Genomic DNA, 17,429 nt, shown 5'->3' on the forward strand with positions numbered 1-17,429 from the left:
AATTCTTTCCCCCTGGAGATCCGGTCATGCACTGAGCTTTAGGAAGTCCCTCAAAACCTGGTTATTTGCACAGGCCCAAAACTAACTTCTCCAATGGCAACGGCCAAATCCTAACATGGCACCATGAAACCAATCGGTATACGCGCGCTATATAAATCCATTTTTAACATTAACCAAACGGAAAACCTAGACTACTGGCAATGTAACACTTATAACTTCGCCTGGGCTAATATTTCCCCAACCCAGTATAGAACCCGAGGGCTCTCAACAGCTGACCCCTTAATCAGCATTCCCTCTATCAACAGTAAGACCACTACTTTGACAAAGATTAATCACTTCCCCCTCCCAGTTGCATTGCAACTATTTAAATGCACGTTCTATCCCCACGGACACCTCAGAACTTTAGAATTTTCTACAAAGCCAGATATATGCTTCATTACTGAAACCTGGCTAAATTCGTCGTCCTCCAACTCTATAGCCATAAAATTACCTCAAGGCTATAGTATAATTAGGTGTGATAGACCGCATAAAAAGAAAGGGGGAGTAGCAGTTCATATCTGGAATTCTATAAGCGTAGAAACCTTGGACTCTTAATCCACTCTTACGGTGGAAATGATAATATACCAACTTAAGGTCTCCACCAATGTAACTTGGAGGGGAGCACGGGTCTACCGTCCGCCTGATGGTTAGAAAGATTTCAGTGCTAAGCTCGTGGATCGGCTAGCACCGCACATCCTAGCAGCAGATAACTTTCTGCTCTTAGGGAACTTCAATTATCATATTGAAATTTAAGTTGACCCCAATACCATGTGTCTTTTAGCAGGCATGGAATCACTGGGGATTCATCAAATGGTATCAGGTCTAACACATTGAGCCGGGCAAACTCTTGATCTAATATTTACTGATGCCAACAACCTAATAGTGAGCACTCCAGCCGCACAGACATGGACTGACCACTTCTCCCTAGATTTTTATTTGGACATCCAGAAACCTAAGGACGCCCTCCATCAGGCCATGAAATTCACTAGATCTTGGAGAAAGGTAGTCCCCTCCACCTTTCTCCCTGCCTTTACTCCCCATATCATATATGAAAACAAAGACGGCAATCTTTCTCCAGAAACCTTCGAAGATTCTTTTATGAAGGTCATAGACGACATCGCACCGTTAAAAAGATCTATAATGAAAAGGGAAAATCCCCTGGCCCCCGGTACTCCAAATCTTAAAAAAAAAAAAGAAGTCTTTAGTTAGGAAGCTGGAACAAAAATGGAGGAAATCCAAATCGGAGGAAGTTAGACTCGCCTATTCCGAAGGAAATACTTAAAATATTGTAACATTGCTAGAAGAACACATATAGCCGAGAGAATTAACTCTGCAAGACAAGAGTAACTCAATATTTCACCATTGAACTTTTCTGTCCTGTCAGAGTATCAAATACAGTCCCGACTAAACTCAATAAAAACTGGTTCTCCGTCGGACCTTGCCCTTCACATAATCACTACTTTTCCCCCATTCTTACTCACTTCAGTTACTGACTTATGTAATCTCTTTTCAGTCAGCCACTATCCCTACTCCCGTTCATATCTAAAATCCTAGATTTTTTAGTGAATCAACAATTGGTGTTCTATCTTGAATCTAATCACCTTCTGGACATCTCTCAGTCAGGCGTCCGTGCATTTCATAGCAAAGAATCGGCCTTAATAGAGGTCACTGACACCATTAAGCTCACCTTAGACAAGGGATCCTCAGCGGTACTGGTTCTCTTGGACTTGTCAGCGGCATTTGATACCATCTCTCATCAAATACTAGTGCAAAGACCGGGGTAGAGTGGTATCACTGGTAAAGCCTTGGAATGGATGTAGAACTTTGTCTGAGCACACCCATTCGTTCAGCTGGTCAACCACTCACCCAAACCCAGGGCCCTGGACAAAGGGGTGCCCAAGGGGTCAATCCTCAGCCCTACTCTTTTTAATGGTTGTGGCTCCCGTGGCAAAACTTACTAGGTCATGTGGCTTTGAAACAATTTCCTATGCAGACTGCACCCACTGGTCATCACAATGGATCCTATGGATCATAAGCCAACTCTTAAAATTAAATTCAAGGAGTGTCTGCTAAAAATTGCATTGTGGATGACCGCTAACTTTCTGCAGCTTAACACGAATAAAACAGATACTATTATTCAGAAAAGCCCATTCCATTTGGTCAACAGACTGGTGGGCACCAGAGCTTAGTTTACCAGCTACCCTTAAAAAATATGTAAACAATCTGGGAGTCCTCTTGAATGATCTCTACATGTGTGAGCATGTCAAAAGTAAGACCGGAACCTGCTTTGGCCTCATGCTCATGCTTAGTCTTTTAGTGGACCCATCTACAGGCCAGGAAAACCCTAGTCCAAGCTTTCATAATAAGCTGCATTGTTTACGGAAATGCCTTACTGGTGGGAATAAATGAAAGCCTGCTTGCCAGGTTCCAAGTGGTTCAGAACACTGCTGCTAGCCTCATCTTGAATCTCTCCCCTATTCCCCTCCCTCCGCTCTTCATCGGAACCTACGCTGCACACCCTTTATTGGTTAACTTCTATGTCTAGTCTGCTAGATTCTGCACAGGAATGGACCTTGTTACCTCCAAAATAAATCTGAAAAACATGTTAGTGATAGATTCCTTACCTTAGAATTACCCCCAGGCGTCAGACTGGATCTGGAAAGTTTTCGGCAGCAGTACCCCTGCGTGTCGGAAGGTGGCGTCGTGCGGCTCCGCATCAGTCGTTGCCGTCGTGACGTTGCAGATGCTACTTAGACGCCGCCCTCTCGCGCTGACGTTGGTTCTTTCTTTTTCCGCGCCAGCAAGCGCAGATCCGGAGCGAGCGGTACCCCCAGTCACTTTTTGACTACGTTTTTTTCAAGGCTTTTTGTCTCTATTTTTTGAGTCGATCGACTCCTGGTGCAGTAGGGTTGCCCGGCTTCAAGACCTGCGGGGACTGTCATCGCATGATGTCATTGATGGACCCGCACCATGTGTGTCTTTACTGCCTGGAGCGCGACCCCAAGTCGTGCTCTGACTGCCAGGCCATGGCGCCGAAGACATCGCGGGAGCGGTCCTGAAAGTTGCTAGAAGTCCTGCAGTCAGCTCCGCGCCGCTCAAGGTCCCAGTCCCGTGGTAGGTTGAGGGACTGGTCATGGAGCCGCAACCCCCGTTCATCGGGATCGAAGTCTTCGCACTCGGGGTCAGGCAAGACGAAGCATTCCAAGAAGTTGAAGTAGCGCCATCGCTCTCCAACTGCTCCTCGCCCTTTGTGGCTGAGGGTGTGGGTGGTGCCTCCCCCACGGTTTGGCGGAGCCTACGCAGCCCTCCTGGGTCTGTCTGCGACTCTGGCCCAGCTGCAGGAATTTGTCAGCCATGGCCTGCCTTTTTGGGCCGTCTCACCCCGCGGGGCCCAAGGTTCTAGCCCTTTCCTGCCGGCGGCGCCGGCACCGCAGGATCCCCTTGGATTCGGGCCTGGATCCCGGTCGACGCCGGTTCACCCTGTGACGCCTCCACAGACGTCGACCACTCCGGCACCATCTCCGATGTCGCCCGGCCCACCGGACGCCGCCGCCCCCAGTTTCAACCCCGATGTGGATACGGCGCCAGACCCGCGTCGCTCGATGCCGATGGGGGATTTCTATCCCTATGCCCATTCTCCTTATTTTTGGCCTGTTTATCAGCCTTCGGAGGAAGGGGAGATCTGGGAGGGGTCTGAGGACCCTCTCACAGCACAATGTGAGTTTGACCCGGACTGGGCAGAGAAGTTGGGGGATGCCAGTGGTCTTGATACCTTTCCTGACTTTGGCATGCTGTCTCCTCCTACCGTGGCTACGGAGGAAGGTGCAAGTTACGTAGTGGGTGGCCGAGGACCTCCACCTCCACCTCGAGCTCCCTACAGTGGCCGTCAGGACTAACCTCCTGACAGAAGTGCTTCAGCCGGCGGCTACCTCTTCGGAGCCACTGCTGCCTGTTAACGATGCACTTTCAGACATTCTTTTGGGCACCTGGTCCAGGCCCAACACAGGGGCTCCTGTGGATAGGAACGTGGCCCGACGCCATCGCCCGGCCCCGGGTGACCCCCTTTTGCTTTCCCAACACCCTACGCCTGAGAGCTTGGTTGTCCAAGCCTCTGCGTGCATTCCCTACCGCACCACCGGATAGGAAATCCAAGAAACTGGAGCTTTTCGGTTAGATTTTTCTTCCGCCAGTTCCGGACTGTAGTCTGTGAACACCGCATGCCTCTTGGGCCGTTATTCCCACTCTGTGTGGGATGCTGTGGCGCCCGTGCTGCCTCAATGTCCGGAGGAGGCCCGGCCAGTGCTCTCTCAAGCTATTGTTGAAGGGAGGGATGCAGCCTAGGTCGCTATTCGTTGTGGCCTTCACACCGCAGACTTGTTGGGCAGGGCGATTTCCACGACGGTGGCACTCCGCCGCCACGCCTGGCTGAGGACAACTGTTTTTTTTTTTTGTTTTGTTGAGATGTCTAGAACAGTTTGATGGACATGCCCTTTGATGGCTATCGCCTTTTCGGCAACAAAGCAGATAGTGCGTTGGAGTGCTTTAAGGATTCGCAGGCTACGGCCAAGTCCTTTGGCCTTCCCGCCACGCGCCCTCCCGTGCCTTCTGCTTTTCGCTCCTTTCGTGGCCACGGAAGGGGCGCCCTGACCCGTTTTGTTCAGAGCCACTAGCCTGCGCAACAGTCTCCGTGCGGATGTGGGACCCGCCGGGTCAGGGGGCCAGCGGGTGGGTCAGTCCACATCCAACCCAGCTACCACTGCCTCCAAACCTTCATAGTCCGGTTTTTCAGGCCCATCAAACACCAGTGGGCGTCAGGATTCACCATCACCTCCCACACTGGCGCACCATCACTTCGGGCAGGTGGGTTTTACAAATAGTCCGCAGGGGCTTCTCCCTCCCCTTCGGGACTACCCCTCCAGCCATGCCACCCCAGTACCACCGCATGTCGGGGTATCCCTTGGCACTTCAACAGGAAGTTGTGGCCTTCTTGGCCAAGGGGGTCATCGAGCTCGTTCCTGCGCCAGAAGTAGGATGTGGTTGATACTCCCACTACTTTCTGGTGCCCAAGAAGGACAAGGGCCTGCGTCCTATCTTGGACCTCAGGGACATGAACCGCTTTATCTGGAAGGAGAAGTTCACGATATTAACTCTAGCTCAGGTCAAATCGGCCCTCGACCCTGGAGACTGGATGGTAGCGTTGGACCTTCAGGACTCATATTTCCACATTCCCGTCTTGCCGGCTCACCGGCGTTGCCTGCAGTTTACGGTAGGCCACAAGCACTTTCACTTTACCGTGCTCCCCTTTGGCCTTACCAGCGCCCCTCGGGTGTTCACGAAAGTGATGGTGGTGGTCACAGCTCATCTGTGCAGATCAGGGATTCCAGTCTTCCCCTATCTCGACGACTGGCTGTTGAAGGCGGGCTCGCCCCAGGCTGTGGCAGACCTCCTGCATTAGCTGGGGTTCTCTTACCAACGTGCCGAAGTCACACCTGAGTCCCCCTCAGAAGCTCCTCTACATCGGTGGGATTCTGGACACGATGTAGTTTCGGGCCTCTCCTCCCAAGCAGCGAGTCTGGGATATTCGGACTGTGATTCCGATCTTTCAGCCTCTATCCCGGGTTTCGCTCAGAATGACCCTGAGGCTACTGGGCTTCATGGCCTCCTGCATCCTGGTGGTGGATCATACCAGGTGGCATATGCGGGCTCTGCAGTGGGACCTGAAGTTCCAGTGGGCACAGCATATGGGGAGTCTCCGCTTGCATCCAGATCTCAGAGGGCACTGGACACCAGTTGCAGTGGTGGCTACCAAACCAGGATTGGGTCAACAGCAGATCCCTCTCCCCAGCCAGAATTCAGTCATCTCAGCCTTTTTTCAGCTGCCTGATCAGCCTTCTCTTTTCAAGTCCCCTATTGTAAATCGATTTCTTTAGGTCATTACTCACCATCTTTCTTGCATGGTATGCCCCCACTTTTTGCTGAATTGCTGAATGTACTTTGACTGAGTGTGCCCTGGACTCCTGCCAATCAGGTGCCCAGGGCTTATGTTCCTTCCCTAAACACACAAAACCCAAATTGGCAAACCCTGGCCACATATCAGCCCCTGGTAAATGGTACCCTAGGTACCCAGGGCCTTGTGACCAGGGACGGCCTCGAAGGGCTGCAGCACTCATTGTGCCACCCTTAGAGGCCCTGTACCCTTACACACACACACACACACACACACTGCCCTTGCAGGCTGGGTGTCTGGGTGCAAGACCAAACAAAGAGTCGACATGGCACACATCCCTTTGTGCCATGACCATCACCTACACTGCCATGGCATATATCAGCCACCCCTCTAGCTGGGTGCCCTATGCCAATGGTGTGGACACAGGAGCAGGAGCCCTGTGCCCCTACAGTACCCACGTCCATTCCTGGGCACTAAGTGCAGTGCTGCCATTTAAGAGTACATGGTGCTGTGCTCTCGTCGAACACGAACTCCACAGCACCATAATGTCAACACTGAAGACTGAGAAGTTTGATATCAAACTTCTCAGCACATTAAACCCACACTGATGCCAGTGTGGGATTTAATGTACCAAGCACCCCAGAGGGCATCTTAGAGATGCCCCCTAAAACCTAACCTACAATTCATGTCTATTCTGAGGCTGCCTAGGCTGCCACACAGACATTTTGCTGGACCCCTGGGTAGGAGAGCCCCTGCTCTTCTGGGCCTGCAACAATGCACATCCTGGGCGAGGTGCTAAATTTCCTCCCCCAGGATGGGCAGGGGGGAGCTTCAAAGGCATGCCGCCTCTGTGAGCTTCCCCAGGCCACTGCAACCCCCCACTCTGGCGGGACGCTTGGCCGGAAACCCCAAATAAGGACAGGGGATGTGCCAGCCTGCCAACCCCACCCCTCAGGTGGGGGAGGCGAGCTGAAGCACATCTCCGGGCGATCGCCATCTTGAAGATGGGAAGCCCTACCCTATCAGGACTAGGCTACTGCCCCCCTCCCACAGGAGAGAGGCAGGATAGGGGGTGTACCCACCCCAGGACAGGGACCCATTGGTCCCTCCCCTTCACCTACCTGTAACGCCCCTAAATCTAGTATTTAGGGGCACACTGAACCTTCCTTTTCCAGATTCCAAAATCCGAAGACGAGCTAGAAGAAAGAAGACCTGCCCTGCAGCTGCTAAGAAGAGGAAGACACAAACTGCTTTGGCCCCTGCCCTACCGGCCTGTCGACCCTCGAACCTTCTCCTGCTCCAACCCGGCATCTCTTTTGGCCAGCAACCTCACAAACCCCGGAGGACCTGGCTACCTTTTGACTCTAAGCCGCTGGGACTCCCATGAGTAGAGGCTCTACTCAAAATCTACTTCTAATCCCTGGCAGCAGCCCGGAACCGCAACCCAGCACACTCTGCACCAGCCATGCCTGGCCTGTGCCGGAGTGAACAAAGACCACAAGGACAACCCCACAGCCACTCTGACCCAGAGTCCGGCACCCAAGGACCTCCCTCGACACTCCCAAAGAAGCCTGCAGCCTCAGAACCAGGTGCCCCCCCCCACAACCGCAATCAACAGAGGGTAAGATTTCCTGACACCAAAAGGCACCCCTGCACCCGGTGCCCCGCGGCCCCCTGTGCCCAATCCCGGGGTACACACCTATCCTCCAACTACTCAATTTACCTCTTGAAGTGGTGGTGGCACCTGAAGAATCCTCATCCTCGAGCTTGCAGTCTTTTTCTAAACCAGAGATTTCCCATTGAAATCAATTGAGCGCCCGAAGGCTCAAAAGCACCCTGCACCCAGCCGCCCGAGTGGCCCTGGCAGTGCAACCTCTACACCTATCTACTTCCCCACTTGCCCTGAGTAAGTGACCAGGAGCCCAGATCCCACAGTCGCGTGGCATGCAAGTCAGCAGCCACCAACCAAGGCCCCCCTACCTCTCATAGGATATCATTGGGCCTAACTCTCTCTGCACCTGGTCGCCCTTGTGCCGCTGGGGGTGAACTAACTGTACCTACCTGACCCTGGGAGACCCCTGAGTCTATGCCCAGAACCTTAACTCTGCCAGTCGAGTACTTACCTTTAAACCGATAACTCAATTTTCTCCATAGGGTAACATTGACTGGCTTTTTCGGAAATTTCTTCTAAGTGTTGCCTCTTCAAAACCTAAAATATTCACCAAAAATCAGCCAAGTAACAAACGAAAATACTCACCTGCTCTTAGGTGGGCTCCCAGTGCTGGATCTTGGTGCCCAGCACTGACTCTGAAAACTACTTACAACTGTACTTACCAGTAACCCAATTTTCTTCCATAGGAAATCATTGACTGTTTTTCTGTGAAATTTCTTGTAAGTGTCGATTTCTGCAATCTTTAAATATTCTTTAAAAATCGTATAATATCTGAAAACGTAATTACTTACCTGTTTTTGGATAAAGGTTCCAGTACTGAGTCTAGGCACCCAGTACTGGATTACAAAAGTAACAAGAGCATACTATACCTGCAACTTGAATTTTCTGCCATAGGGAATCATTGACTGTTTTCTATGAAATATTTTCTAAGTGTCAACTTTTAAAATAGCAAAATACTGTCTAAAAATCATCACAGTAATTAAGTCGACTTTTATCACTTGTTTCCAAGTACTGACCCAGGACTGAATCTAGGATCCAGTCCTGGAATTCCAAAAGTAATCCTAAAAGTAATCTGTGGCAAATAACATGAACCTTCCATTGAACTCAATGCATTATTGTGTTTAAAATAGTGTTGCCTATTGCAACCACTTGTAACTTTATACAAAAGTCAATTGCCTATTGCAAAAGTATTTATATAAATCATCTCGTTCTGAGAAAGTAGATTTTAATTCCAATTGTTGGTTCTAAAATAAAACAAGCATATATTTTTTATATATAAACCATTGGCCTAGAGTTCAGTTATTGAGTGTGTGAGACCATTTGCTGACTGTGTACAACAAATGCTTTACACTGTCCTCTGATACTGCCTTTCTGCTCGACCAAGCTACCACTTTAGAGAGTAAGGGTATATCTAACTTTAGCCTCTGCCAAGCCTCTGGGGACTGTGGACTCTGTACACCCTGTACCTATTTGGGAACAGTATATACAGAGCCACTTTCTCACACCTCTTTTCTCCTATTCCTTTTGGAATGGCTCAGTGGGACTTTAACTTAGTTCTGACATTCATTCCTTTCAAGCCACTACCTAACTGTCCTCTCAGACTTTTAACTTTAAAGACTGCTTTTCTAGTGGCCATCACCTCTGCTTGCAGTGTGAGTGAGCTTCAGGCTCTGTCCTCTAAGCCTCCCTTTCTTGCTGTTCATCCGGACAAGGTTGTCCTACGAACCAGACCTTCCTTTCTTCCCAAAGTGGGTACTTCTTTCCACATTGGTCAAACCATCACTTTGCCCACCTTCTTTCCGCCTCCACATCCTTAAAAAGAGGAAGAGATGCTCTACCGTCTGGATCCAAAACTTGCGCTATCTTTCTATCTGGATCGCACAAGACCATTCCGGGTGGATAACCAACTCTTTGTTGGCTACATGGGTGCCCAAAAAGGTCTGGCTCTGCAAAAATGGACCATCTTTCGGTGGGTGTTCCTTGCATTAAGATTTGTTACTCTTTAGCAAAGGAGCCTCCAGTAGGACTGCGCACTCATTCCACCAGGGCGAAGGCAGCCAGAACTGCTTTGGGACGTGGAGTCCCCCTTCATATCATCTGCCAGGCAGCCACATGGGCATCTCTGCACACGTTTACCAAACACTGCTGCCTGGATTCTCAAGTCCGGAGAGACAGCTTCTATGGCTGTTCTGTTCTCTAGGACTTTCTGGTGTGAACTTGGTCCGCAGACCCACCTCCAGTGTTGGTATTGCTGGGGTATCTTTTCTAAGGTAAGGAATCTATAACTAATAGTCTCTTTCAGATGAACAAGTTACTTACCTTCGGTAACGATATATCTGTAAGAGACATATAGTAGTTATAGATTTATCGCCCCACCCAGCCTCCGTGTTTTGCGAACTGACTTCCAGGGTTAAGGACTTCTTTCAGAGCCCTAGTTTTATGCACCAGTGGTCAGTGTCTTGCATGGCTCTGCTCTTCTGGAGTGGAATGTCGTATAAAGAACTGAGAGCGCGCGAGGGCACAGTCTAAGTAGATACCGCGATGTCATCCCGGCGACCACGACGAACGCCGGGTCGACCGACACCACCTATCGACGCGCAGGGGTACTGTTCTGAAAATCTGAAAAAATTTCTCCGGATACAGTCAGACGCCTGGGTATAATTCTAAGATAAGGCATCTATAACTAATATATGTCTCCTACAGATATATCGTTACTGAAGGTAAGTGATTTGTTCTTCAGATCCGAAACCTTCCGCTCCCAAAAGCAAATCTGTTTCGGCACCGAAATCGAAGGACAGTCGGTCCGAGCCTCCCAAACCAATTTGAGACCTTAAAGCTAAATTGGATCCTAAACAAAAGATGTATATCCATCCAGGTAAAGGACATATTTCTGCTAAAACACCAGCCAAACGCAAACTTCCTTCAGAAGACCCTGCAGATAAGATCCCTCTGAAGAAGAGAGAGGATATGGCTACCAGCCCTGGTTATCCTGCCCCATAATCCCCTCCACCATATTCTCCACACTTACTATTTATAGATTTTTTACACCTAACACCTCTGGGATCTCAACATACACAGCCTCAAGGGGATGATATTGATGAAAAAGACAGTCAATTGCCTGTAGACCAATGGAATGATTGCACCATTGACACTCGATTGGATACTGACCCAGACCTTGACATTGCAAAGCCTCCACCACCCGACGATAATGTGGCTTATCAAGAACTTATTACTATAGCAGCAGACTATCACGGAGTGGCCTTACATAGTCATTAGAAGACTTTTTATTTGAAACACTTGGGTCTACACACAGGTCAAGTCAAACACTCCCTATGCTAAAGGGCATGATGACGTCTTCAAAGACCCTGTGCGAGCATGTATTTTAACTCCCAGAGTAGATAAATATAAACCTTCACCCTCTGATCCTGTGTTTTCAAAGGACCATTACCTCTCGACTCCCTAGTGGTGTCCAATTCTGATGGATACATCTGCCAGTGGATTCCTCACCTTGTGAATATGCCCTGCGCCAGCAACATTCGGAAACTTTTGTAGCAGTCCACGCCGATGGGGTCGAAGATGACGTCACAGAGACACGGCTCCGCTTGCGACTCCACTGACGTCACCGGCTCCATAAGAAGACCTCGTCGGCGTGATGACGTCCGTTCCCTTTTTTCGCGCCGACGACGCCAACGGATTTCGGGAATCGTTGCTAGTAGCTTCACTTGTTGTAGGAAGGTGGATATCTGACTATGGTTACCCCCAACTTTTTGCCTAGTGTCTAGCTGGTTTTTCGACTTAGTTGGCCTGAGATCCTGCCATTCAGGGTCTCAGGCTGTCTGCTCTCTCTGTAAAATGGACTCCATGTACCCTAGGTACATAACCAATTGGTAAGGATCACCTTATTGGACCCTGTACAGTGTACCCTAGGTACCCAGGGCATAGGTGTACCCTAGGCCTCCCAGGGGCTGCAGCATGTATTATACCACCCCTGGTCTGGCCTTCCAATCAGACACAACTGGCTGATCACTCAGCTGGGGCAAGGTCGTGTAATCACCCCTTGCTTAGATATAGTATGCCTATATCTACCCTTATATATAGACACATGTGTACCTATCAGTCACTCCTATGGCAGGCCTTAACAATCCTGGAGGCAGAGTGCTTGGTAACATGTGAGATGGTGCTCTAGCATGAGCTGAGCCTGTCTGCAGCTTTCGGAATCATGTCCTTATAGCTGTTCTATGATATAGCCTACCATATACTCTTAAAGTGCCTTATAATCTTAAACGGTTATGGTAACTTTGGTTTGGCTTTATCAAAACATGTCCTGTAAGGTGGCTAACACTTTGGAATAATACCCCCATACCATTTCTGGTGATGAGGATATTATTCCTCCCTTCTAGAGGGAGAGACATGTTAAAATCCTACTTTGCTGTGTAACCTCTGACCAAAGCCTCAGCATCACAAAATGGATGCTGCTGCCACGACACAAGTCTGACCTCCTGCAGCTGGGAGTGATCCCAGCCAGGGAGGCCTGGACAATAGGTTTCCTGCTTGGGGAGGTGCTAGCACCTCCCCAGACAGCCTTTAGTGTATTGGGGCAGGGTGGGCTAAAAGGAATGAGACATGCCTGGGGCACACAAGGTGTTCCTTGCATAGTCCAGTTCAAACCGGTGCTGGGGCACTCCAGCCCCAGCTCTGGAGCGAAACTGGACAAAGGGAAGTGGGTGTAACCACCCCCTCCCAGGTCCCACCCATAAGGCGTGACCTAGCAGGTATCCCAGCCCCCCAGATTAGTATAAGAGTGGGAGTTGGGCCTCAAGACTTTAGATTATCCTGAACCTGCAATCTTGAACAGAAACTCTGGACCTTCGACATTCGACGAAAGAAGAAGACTGAAGAATCTCCCTTGTGGCCAAGGAGTGGCTACCCTGTGCAAACAGGCACCATCAAGAGACTACCCTTTGCTTTACCCCGTTCTACGAGGAACCGACTGCAGAGCTCGACCAGAGCCTGGACTTCCAGACTTCTCCGACCCTGATCCACATCTACAGCAGAGCTGAGATCCGTGGAGGCGACGAGCGACGTGGGACCGGCTACCTGGGAAAAGTGGCTAGTATCTTCAAGCGCAGCTTCTGAGGCACCCTCGAAGTTGTGCACCGGGGATTGAGAAGCCCCATCCCCAAGCACCATCTGCACCGAAGACCAGCCCCCCACACTCAACGAGTCCTGCGTGGGGCCCTTCAGCATTTTCCTGCTTGCCGCGTCTGTCCGGTTGCTTGCCCGCTGGCTAGTGGCCTTTGTGACGACGCACCCTGAAATCTTCTGCGCTGGTTTGGCTCCTCCAGACTGGCTCCCGCTTCTCTGCAAAGAAGAAGCATCCCAGACCTTCCTGGTCTGCACCAGAAGCAAGTCCTTCATTCTGCGTGGGTTCCGCTTGCCAAGGCTTGGTGAGTCTTAGTCCAACTTCGACGCCGCCGACAGCAAGAGCCTTCGTGGGACAGCTCGCCTCCTGGTCCTGGTCGTCCTCGACGCTTCCTGGTCCTCCTGGCTGCAGCGACAAGCTTCACCTTCACCTGCAAATCTTCACGACATCGTCTGGTTCCTTCCTGGTTCCACGTGGTCACTGTCTAGTGACCTTGACTCTGTCCCCTCTGCTTGCAGGTCTCCTCTCTTCTTGATCCCAGCCTTGGGATCCACCGGACACTCTTCACTGACTGCCTGTCAGCATCTTTCTTCAGGCATCCATAGGAGTCGACGACGAAACCCGACGCAACTTCAACCCTATGCACCCGCAGCCTGTGGGCTAGGTAACTTGGGTACTCCGGTGCTCATCAGGATAGTGACTATCCTAGTGTCTAAGTTTCAAGTCTCAACTTCCTAGCTACTCCGGAAGTGTCCTAAATCTATCTATTTCTAAACTGTACTGTTGCTAGTGACTTTTACGCGTGAGTGTTTCCACTCTGCATACGAATCCCGTGGGCCTCCCACTTCCTAACTGTTGCTAGTGTAGTGTAGCCCCAGCGATTCCCTAGGCCTAGGCCTATTCTATTTCCGTGACAGTGGTCCTTATACCACTTACTTAGTATATGGTTTGCGTGGCCCCTAGGGCCTAACTGTATTACTTACCTGTGTGACTTACTGTATGCATAAATAAGACTGTGTTGTACTTACCTCTAATCTCATAAAGAGTGCTGAGGGTTTTGACTAGAATAAATACACTTTATTTTATATATATATCTGTTGTGGTGTCCTTTCATTTGGTGTTCAAGGGATTATATATGGTATCACAGCTGGCTTCACATGCCATTCAGAGTTTAGCCTAAGACTGCTCTTGTCCATGCTACCACTAGGCTAGCTGGTCTATAAGGTTGACTTTACAACCAATCACCATAAGGGTATTTGGACTGATATAAGGTGTACACTAGAACTAGTGACATCATACATCAGGCCAACTTCTCACACTTGTTACTTTGTGTTTATTCTGATTTTCTTTGTTCCTCTTTGAAAAATGTCGACGAGAAAGTCTGGGTTCAAGCCTTGTCGTGAATGTGGCAAGCACATGTCTATCACCGACCCGCACGACGATTGTGTTTAGTGTTTGTCTTCAGACCACGATGTGGAAGGCTGCTCGAGTTGTAGAAAGATGAGCTCGAAGGCGCTTAAAGAAAGAGAGGCGAAGCTCTTCATCGCCAGAATGAAGGAGAAAAGAGGAAGGAGGTCTGGATCGAGGTCGAGGTCGGCGTCCAAGTCGACTTCGGGGCATGCTTCTAAGAGTAAGAAGCATAAGAAGAGGAGGCATTCCTCGCGTCATCATTCAGATAAAGGTTCGGCGTCTTAAGTCGCCTGCTCGACGTTGGAGAGAGTCGGTGTCTCCTTCTCCGGTCCCGGCTTCACCTCCGGCTCCTTCTCCAGTGGCTTCGCCGGCTCCGGCTGAATCTCCGGTGCCGGTGTCCTCCCCGACGCCGGTTCCATCTCCGGCTCCAGCAAGTCCTCCGGCTCCGTCTCCGACTCCGGTCCCGGATGATGATCGTCAGGCTCCGGGTGAGACCGTGACGCCGCTTGTTCCACCGTCGGCGCCGGCAGGCCCGAGTCCGGTGTTACCTGACCAGTATCCTGCTTTTCCTGGTCCAGGTCAAGACCCTACGCATTATCTGAATGCAATGTACCGGGTATTTTCAAGGGCCATGTATGCCCCTGGTGCACCTATGGGTCCGATGGGTCCAATGGCTTACAATTTGGGAGTGCCGCAGGTTTACCCTCAAGCTCCGTTTATGCCCTTCTATCCAGCGACGCCGTCTTGGCAGCTACCGGCACCGAGGACATCGCCGCTTCCCTCTTCACCGGCGCCGGCTCGACTTCGTTCGACGTCGGCTGCTCCGGCTGATCCGCGTTCGACGCCACTGCCGGCGCCGTCGGATTCGATCACTGCGCTGCCGACGCCGCAGGTTCGGATTCGTTCAAGAAGGGAAGCACAGAGTGGTGGATGAAAGACGCTTTCTGGTGGAAGAGGCTGAAGAGGGTGAGTTGGCTGACTCTGACGATGTGTTTGATGAATTAAAGGAGGCAAGTGGACTGGAATTGTCTCCAGAGTGGGCGATCACTCCACCATCGGATGAGCCCTCTAAAGAAGCCGCACCATATCATGCGGTGATTAGAAAAGCTGCGGAATTGTTGGATCTCCAATTGCCGACAACGGAATTTAAATCTAATATTCTTACTGAGGTGTTGCATTCACCTTCTGCTGTCTCAGAGCCTTTGTTGCCTTTTAACGAAGCTATTATGGAACCTGTGCTAGAGGTATGGCGCAAACCTTTTTCAGCTCCTGCAGTCTCCAGGGCAGTCGCAAGGAGATATAGAGTGGCTCCAGGGGATCCTGAATTTTTAACTTCGCACCCTTCGCCTGAGAGCTTGGTGGTTCAGGCGGCTTGTTCGGGCGATCAAAAGGGGCATTTCCTCAGGTTCCAGGAGACAGGGAGGCCAAGAAGGTGGACCAATCGGCCAAAAAGGTCTTCATCGGCCAGTATGGCTCTAAAGTCATCAAATGCAACGTGTTTGTTGGGGCGTTATATACACGCGCTTATGGACTCGGCAAAGAAGTTGGCACCGAAGCTGTCAGAAGAGGATAGGGCCGGCTTTAATGAGGTATTATCTGATGCCCAGGCGGCTGCTCGCCAAGTTATCCAAAGTGGTCTGGACACAGCTGACTCAGTTACCAGAGTCATGGGGTCTTCGGTTGCCACCAGGAGGGGTGCGTGGCTGAAGTCTTCTGAATTCTCTTCTGATGTGCAGTCGACTTTATTGGACTTACCTTTTGATGGGTCATGTTTGTTGGGGAAGAAGGCAGATGCTGCTCTCGAACGATTTAAAGAAAGTAAGGCTACGGCTAGGTCGTTGGGCCTTCAATCCCAGCCGAGAGGAACTTTCAAAAGGTATAGAGGTTTTGGAAGGGCGACTTTTCGCACGTATAGACCAACCCAGCAGCAGCAGCAACAGCAAGGTTCTTCGTCCAGGGGATACAGAGGAAGGATCAGGGGTCGCTCACGTGGCCGTCAACTCTCCTCCTCCTCTTCCTCAGCCCCTCCCACCACCGCAAAGCAGCCCTAGATCCGACATTCCGGATCATGCTGGTCCTGTGGGGGGCCGGCTTACCCATTTTCTACAAGATTGGGAGTCTGTAACTACGGATCTCTGGGTTCTAGATCTTGTAGAAAATGGGTACGCCCTTCCCTTTCGGGAGTTCCCTCCAAATTACCCTCCTTGCCAGGGAGCTTGCTCGGAGGACCACCGTCTTCTCCTGCAGAAGGAAGTTCTGAAGCTGTTTCAAAAAGGTGCGATAGAGGTGGTTCCGTAGCAGGAGAGGGGTCAGGGATGCTACTCCCGGTATTTTCTGATTCCGAAAAAGGACGGCAGATTGCGTCCAATATTGGACCTCAGAATCTTGAACTTTTACCTGAAACAGGAGAAGTTCAAGATGCTCACTCTTGCGCAGGTTCTGCAGGCGCTGAATCAGGAGGATTGGATGGTGTCGCTCGACTTGCAGGATGCGTATTTCCACATCCCCATTCTGAAGTCGCACAGGAAGTACCTCCGGTTTACGGTAGGGTCGCAACATTATCAGTTTGCGGTCCTCCCGTTTGGTCTTACTTCGGCACCTCGAGTCTTCACAAAGGTGATGGCAGTGGTAGCAGCCCATCTCAGAAGGTCGGGGATTTCAGTTTTCCCTTATTTGGACGACTGGCTGATCAAGGCGGAGTCGTCGGAGAAGGTGCTGTGTCATCTGCAGGATACAACTCGGCTGTTGTACAGATTGGGTTTTTCGATCAATGTGCCCAAATCTCACCTGGTGCCCTCTCAGCGCAACCTGTTCATAGGTGCGGTACTGGACACTACTGTGTGTCGGGCATTCCCTCCTCCTCAAAGGATTCTCGACATACAGGAAATGATTCCTTTATTTTACAACGGAGCGGTTGTTCCAGTTCTGAAGGTCCTTCGCCTGCTCGGTCTGTTCGCTTCCTGCATCCTGTTGGTCAACTATGCACGCTGGCGCATGAGGGCGCTCCAGTGGTGCCTCCACAAGCAGTGGTATCAGCACAAGGGAGATCTCAGGGAGTCTGTGAGGATCTCCGGAGAAGCTGCAGCGGATCTATCATGGTGGAGCGTGGAGGGCAATCTGTCCCAAGGAAAGCCCTTTCATTTACCTCCATCGGTGGCCACAGTGATAACGGATGCATCCACCTTAGGGTGGTGTGCTCATCTGGGGGATCTGGAGAT

At 50.7% G+C, this 17,429-nt stretch overlaps 1 protein-coding gene and 1 long non-coding RNA gene across 4 annotated transcripts in view; one reads left to right on the forward strand and one right to left on the reverse strand.

Annotated features, from left to right (window-relative positions):
* The window catches only part of ANXA5 (annexin A5), a 980,312-nt gene that overhangs the window by 824,948 nt on the left and 137,935 nt on the right, over positions 1-17,429 (forward strand). The window lies entirely within an intron of this gene.
* The window catches only part of LOC146862379 (uncharacterized), a 357,116-nt gene that overhangs the window by 151,710 nt on the left and 187,977 nt on the right, over positions 1-17,429 (reverse strand). The window lies entirely within an intron of this gene.

This window comes from Triturus cristatus, chromosome 2_2 (genome assembly GCF_964204655.1).
Source record: "Triturus cristatus chromosome 2_2, aTriCri1.1, whole genome shotgun sequence".
Classification (NCBI taxonomy): domain Eukaryota; kingdom Metazoa; phylum Chordata; class Amphibia; order Caudata; family Salamandridae; genus Triturus; species Triturus cristatus.